Below are 6,735 nucleotides of genomic sequence, written 5' to 3'. Positions count from 1 at the left end.
CAAAATGACTGATGGGGCTTACTCCCAATGAGGGATAGCTTTCTGCACCTCCCATCATGGGCATCCACACGGAAGGAGGGGCAGCTCTCCCTGCTGATGAACCATAATCCCCAGATACCCAGCTTTCATTTTTTTAAAAAAAGTAAGGTCACCTCCACACCATATATTTAAAGCACTATTATACCACTTTAAACAGCTGTGGAGTATGCAGGGAACTGCAGTTTGTTCAGGGTGCTCAACTCACAGAGCTACAATCCCCAGAACTCTTAACAAACTACAATTCCCAGGATAGTCCATGATTTAAAATAATATAAGAGTGCTTTACATGTATGGTGTGGATGTGAACTAAGTTTCTAGAAATTGTAGACCCTGAGATCTGAAGTAATATTTGCTGACAATTATTATTATTATTATTAGTCGCCTTATCCCCAAAGGTCTCCAAGTGACATACAATGTTAAAAACAAAACAAAGATGTACTATATAAAATATAGATATACTATAATATAAGATATACTAGATTAAAAAATAAATAGAACAGCAACATCCCCATGCAGCCTCAGGAAGCTTTGCTAGCATACTAATGCCAGGGAAAAAAGGTAAGTCTTTACCTGGCACCAAAAATATGTCAATGAAGCTGCCAGACAGACCTCACTGGGGAGCGCATTCCACAGATGGGAAGCCACAACTGAAAAGTTTTGTGAGAAACTAGCCTTTATGTATTTATCTATTTGGAGTATTTACTTCCTCCTTCCTGGAGAGAAAAAAAACCTGAGGACACTCATACCTCCCATGCCGACAGTTCAGATCAGGGCTGGTCCCAAACATTTTTCAGCCTGAGGTGAAGGTCAAAATGGTGCCTTCCTCTGTTCTCCATACAGAGCACACTGGACTGGCCATCAACTCTTCCTTCAACACTGTCAATGGTTCAGTGCCCTCCACCACATGTCAGGACAGCAGGCTAATTCCAAGAGTTCAAGGTTGGCTGAGTAGCTCACACAGCTCTCTCCTTCCAACCTCGCACCACCAGTCTCTGCCCTTCAGCATCTGCCTTCTGAGATGAGTGCTCACTCTGCCTTAATGGTAGGGCCGGCCCTGGTCTTTTTTTGGTGGAGAGGCACCTGAACAGGAGTGAAAACCCTTCATGTCCCTGAAAGTAACAACTGCTACTTTCAAGGAGGCCATCCACAGCACAGTGTCCAACGTGACCCACAAGAAAAGCTGAAGAACAGCTGGTTGGATGCGGCCGGTTTAGTTTCAAGGGTGCCATCACAGCTTTGGTGTTTGCATTGATTGCCTGTGTGCTTGCTTCTGTGCTTCCTTAATACCTGTTCAACCCTGCACATTGCTAAGTCAACCAATTATTAGCCAGACACCATAACAGTCTCTAGTGCTCTGCCTTTCACCTCAATTCAGTTTGCTTTTAAGGGTGAACTTACCTAGTTCGTAATTTCTGGTCAATATGCGAACCAAGCCACAGTCCTGCTTCGAAACGTGCTCTTCTCCAAATTTTTCCATGAAGTTCTCCAGCTGAGTAATGTGCAAAAAAGAGAGAGCATACACTAGGGTAAAGTGTACATATAAATGCATATATTAGTGAATATAACATAAACATACATTGTATCAGGGAAACTTGGTTTGCAAAAATGTGTATATTAAGCAAAATTGCACATAAAACATGTATAGTGGGAGAAATTCACACAAAAACGTTGGTGAATTTTCTTGAGAATTTTTTAAAAAACAATTGCAAGCTGGTATGGAAATGCGGAGAACTGAAGGTTAGAAAAATGAGAAACAGAGGGAAACTGAACATCCAATGCAAGCTGACCCTTCAGAGGCAGTTCTGGATGTCTACCTTCTCACATGCAAGGGGTGGCAAAACAAGGACAGACAGACACGTGTCTGTGCTGAGCAAACAGTTCAGCTACATTCAGTAAAGAGACTGTCTTTATGTCCATTATGTTGCACAGGCTTCCTCCCCATGGCCATGTTGGCTCCAAGGCCAGTGTGGGAGGGATGAGGTGGAGAAAATGGGGAAAGATGAGGTGCAGAGGTGTGGAGATGAGCAAGGCAGGAGGAGACGTCTGGAAGGAGATAAGGGCTGGATGGAAGAGGGCCTCCTTCAAGAAACAAATCCATACAGCCCATCAAAAGTGACTGATGGTTGCATCAGTAAAATAAAGAGAGTTCATCTGAGCATGTACAGAGAGCCTTTCCACTGCCGCTCAGCAACTGCAGCCAAGCCCCCACAGCCAGGAGTGTGAGGAAGACAAGCTCATTTGCATCTTTCATGGTGGAGTCAAAGCTCCCAACAGAGTTAGCACATGCACATCAGATTCTCAAAAGGCCTCTGCTGCAGTGTCTTCCCCTAACCCATCAATATCTGTTCCAAACAGAACAGCCTCCTCTCCTGAACATTTTTCAGAGCAGATTTATATATTTTTTTTCCTGCTGCAGCCCAATCTATTCCCTTCGGGGTCTCCCTTTGCCCCTTTGCAAGGGGCCTCTCGTCAGGCTCAGTGACAACATTGCTTAGCCGCCGCCTGAGAAGAACGCACTGGAATAATAATCAAAAGGAACCTATTTTCCGCCGCAGTGTAATCCCTGCTCCATTGCCATGGTACCAGACGGCGGCCTTTTCCTTTCAGTGACCAGGCAAGGTCCTCCTCGACTCCTCCTGACGGGAGGCTTTATTCTTCCCTACATTACGCAAGAGGCTGGGATTGTCTCTCTTTGGGAGGAGAGGGGAACATTAAAAGGATGCGTTCAGGTCGATTGATCCTTCAGGGACCCAAGCCAGTTCCGGGGCTTTGAAATCCTCAGACGGAATCCTTTCGATGGGACACAGTGTTGACATAATAGGGAAATGTGCTCCCCCTCACTCTTCTGCCTTTGCCCAGACATTTAAACAGCCCACTTTCCAGGAATCCTCCCAACCCAGTAACCCAACAAGTGTTCTGATCATTGCCTTAGGTAGAATGGTGACAAAATACAGGAGAAAGCACCCCCTTTTTTATATTAAAAAGTAAAATCGAAGAGTCTTGACTCCTGATACTCAAAGTTAATAGTTATGCATGCCAGTGGAGGGGAGAGAGATGGTGGAATGGATTACATGCTTAATAAAAATACATAAAAATAGTTATATTATCAGTAGTGGAAGGCATGGTGGGGCAGAAGTGCTCCCCTGACCTCCCGACAGCTGAGCTGCTACTGCTTAGTGGGACAGAGAGGGGGAGGTGAGGAGAGAGTCTGCTTGATGCAAATGCAGTGGCAGGAGTGCTGGATTGGCTGTGCCAGGGCATTTGCACCGTGCCAGCCTCCCCATCACCTCTCCTCCTCCCTCTCCCGGTAAGCAGCAGCGACTCAGCTGGTCAGGAGTTCAGGGGAGTGCTGCCCCACCACCATGCCATCTAATGCTGTATACTATACTTCACTAAGAAACAGTGTGTGTTTGCTCCCCTCCCTCCTCCCTCCCAATCTCTTTTCCTTTCGTGTTGTCCCTTTGAGATTGTAAACCTGAAGGCATTTGTAAGCTGCTCTGGGAGCCTTTGGGGGGGGGGAGGATGCCTAAAGAGCAGGGCAAAAAACGCTTCAAATAATAAAAGAAAGAATATGGTTGCAGATTGTTCACTTTCTGCTGGTGTTGTGGGCAGGATTGGCATTGAGAAGATTGAAAGGTTGTCACACAGAGGAGGGCGAGGATCACTTCCGATCGTTCCGGAGTGCAGGACATCGAATAATGGGGTCAAGTTACAGGAAGCCAACTGTCTGAGCGGTACAAAAATGCAGCCAGCTGCCTAAGGAGGTGGTGGGCTCTCTCTCTGGAGACATTCAAGAGGCAGCTGAACAGCTATCCGTCGGGTATACTTTAACTTGGATTCCTACACTGAGCAGGGGGTTGGACTCGATGGCCTTATAGGCCCCTTCCAGCATTCCTATTCTGATTCTTTTCTATGATTCTTTTCTATGATTCTTCTCCATCTTGACCTCATCATGGACTCCTTCTGAAGTTATCTGAATAGCTAGTGAGACACTTCACTGAGCTCTGAGATCCCACACTGCTGCAGTAATTGCCTAAAGCCACACAGGTAGGGACAACTGCATGGGTGTCCACCAGCTAATCATCACCTTCCTTCCAAACAAGGTTAGCGATCAGTTGGGAAAGACGCATGCCATTGGTCCCACCCAAATTTTGTAGCCACATTGACTTGCGTGCTGGGTGTCTTTTCCAGATGTGCAGAATCACAGCTGACAATAACTCTCTTGAGGAGCACAACTAGAGGTGCAAGGGTCAAAACTGTGCAGAGGGGCAGACATGCAAGCCCCTCCCACTCTCGCTGCCCCCATGGGCACTGCCCTCTCAGAGCATTGCACATTCACCATGAAGGTCTGAAGGGGGCTTCAGTTGAAGGGGGCTTCAGCTGAAGGTGGTAAGAGGCCTCTCCACCATCAGGGGAGCTGCCTTATCAGGGTTTTCAGTCATGCAGAGGCTTCTAAGCGCATTCAGCAGAACTTGCCTAGGAACCCCCTTCAGACCTTCACGGTCACTGAGCAAAGGTTTGTGAGGAGTCCATGCGTGTAGGGACATTGGGGATGTGGTGTGGGTGTGTTGGCCATCAGCCCTGACATTAACAAGACCATTATCTTGAGCCTTGCTAGTCTTGACTCCTGTGTCCAATTAAAGCAAAACAAAATAGAATTTCAGCCAGTAGCCCTTATTTTTGGCAAAGACTGTACACAATCCCTTTTCCAATACTCTGTCCCAGCTCTTGCCTGTGACTTAAAAGGTACAGGAGTTCTGGGCAGCAACATTTTGTGGCAATGAGTTCCATAGATTAATTATGCTCTGTGCAAAGTAGTATTTCCTTTTGCTTGTCCTCAAATTACTATGCATTAGTGTGACTGGATGTTCTTATATTATGAAAGATGGAGAGAGAAAAACTCTTTGTATTCCCTCTCTCCACCATGTAAAGCCCTATCATTCCCCCTTTTAAGCCCCTTCTCTCTCCCCCATCTAAAGCTGGGGTGTGCAACCTGTGCCCCCCCCCCAGATGCTGTGTGACTCCAACTCCCATCAGCTCAGCCCACATGGCAAATAGTCAGGGATGCTGGGATTTGTAGCCCGGCAACATCTGGAGAGCCACAGGTTCCTTATCCCTCGTCTGAAAGGACCCCCATTAGATTTTTCCTCATGGAGAAGTTCACCTTTGCCTACTGGCTGATCTCATCTTGCAGTCCAAAAAGATACAGTTCAGAAAATGTTGTGCCTGGTTAGCCTTCTAATTGTGCAGCTCAGCTCATACTAGCACCAACAAACGTATTCCAGTTACAATAATTTCCATACACTGCCAAATGCTGAAGCCAGCCAGTCTTCCGATTGTGTCGCTCGACTCATAGCAGTACCAAAAGGGGGAAAAAAATCTAATTGCAATAATTTTCATGCACTACCAGCAGAGGGAGCATGCATATATTAATGACAAAAATGTCTGCTCTGCAGAGTCTCTCTCTCTCTCTCTCTCTCAAATTTTATTTTCCCCTAAATCCCACTCACAATAACAAACTCTTGCCCGCATTTCCTGTTTCATATGATAGAGTTATTGTTATTGGCTTAAATGAGATTAAAGGAAATGATGTTACTGAACAAAAGCAATAATAGGAGGGGGGGGGGAAATAAAGGAAAGAATGTCATCATTGCCGACCAACTGTGGCTGCACCAAAGTGTAAATTGAAGATGCTGCATTCATGCTAGTGGGCTTAAACCAGTTCATTTGACGATGACTCTGGTGTTCTTGGTTAGGCTATTCCCACACACATACACATTCACCCACGCTGTTTTCCCTATTCATTATTAAAAGTACAGAAGATGTGAAATGCAAAGATGTTGAAAGCAATGGAAAAGGAATGCAGGGCTTCCCATTCATTCATTCCATTTATATCCCACCTTCCTCCCTAAGGAAACCAGGGTGGCAAACAAGGAACAAAGCAATGAAATGTTCTTAAGGACCATTCCAATGCTGATGCAGACTGGGAAAGATCTCTACTTAAAAGGCTTGTTGGAAGAGGAAGGTCTTCAATAAGTGCCGAAAAGACAACACAGATGGTGCTGGTCAAATATTTAAGGGGAGGGAATTCCAGAAGGTAGGTGCCTCAACCCTAAAGGCCCAATCAAAAAAGCCCCCCAAACCTGAGTCTCAAGATCAAAGACCTGGCAACCTTAACCGGCTGGCCTCTGGAAAAAGCATAGTCTCTGCCCTCTTCCAGCTCTCCCTTGCACAATTCTCGTGAATGCTTTCATCACACAGAAGGAAAAGCTCTGCCTGTCCCGGATTGACCTCTTTTAGCAGTCTTTCTCCAGCGCATGACAAGTTGCAGTCTTGCCACATTTTGGCATGTTCACATGAGCACTTTCCCCTTGCCAAAACTGCAGAAAGTGGGAAAGTGTCTACTCATTGCAAATGCCAGCTACTGGGAAGTGCAGGTGAGGCAGAATGCTGTTGTGCTCAGGTCCTGTTTGTAGGCTTCCCATGGGGACATCTGGCTGGCTACTGTGAGAACAGAGTGCTGGACTAGATGGGCCTCCTTTGGCCTGATCCAGCAGCAAGGCTCTCCCTATGTTCTTATTTTCACTGCTTCAAAGCCACCATGCAAATCCTCCTTTTCAGAGTTAGGCAGCAAAAGGGCTTTTCCTGCAAATCCCGCTGTGATGGCCACCTAATTTTCCTCACTGTCCACCAGAG

This window comes from Rhineura floridana, chromosome 12 (genome assembly GCF_030035675.1).
Source record: "Rhineura floridana isolate rRhiFlo1 chromosome 12, rRhiFlo1.hap2, whole genome shotgun sequence".
In the NCBI taxonomy this organism is placed as follows: Eukaryota; Metazoa; Chordata; class Lepidosauria; order Squamata; family Rhineuridae; genus Rhineura; species Rhineura floridana.
This window is presented reverse-complemented; position numbering follows the sequence as displayed.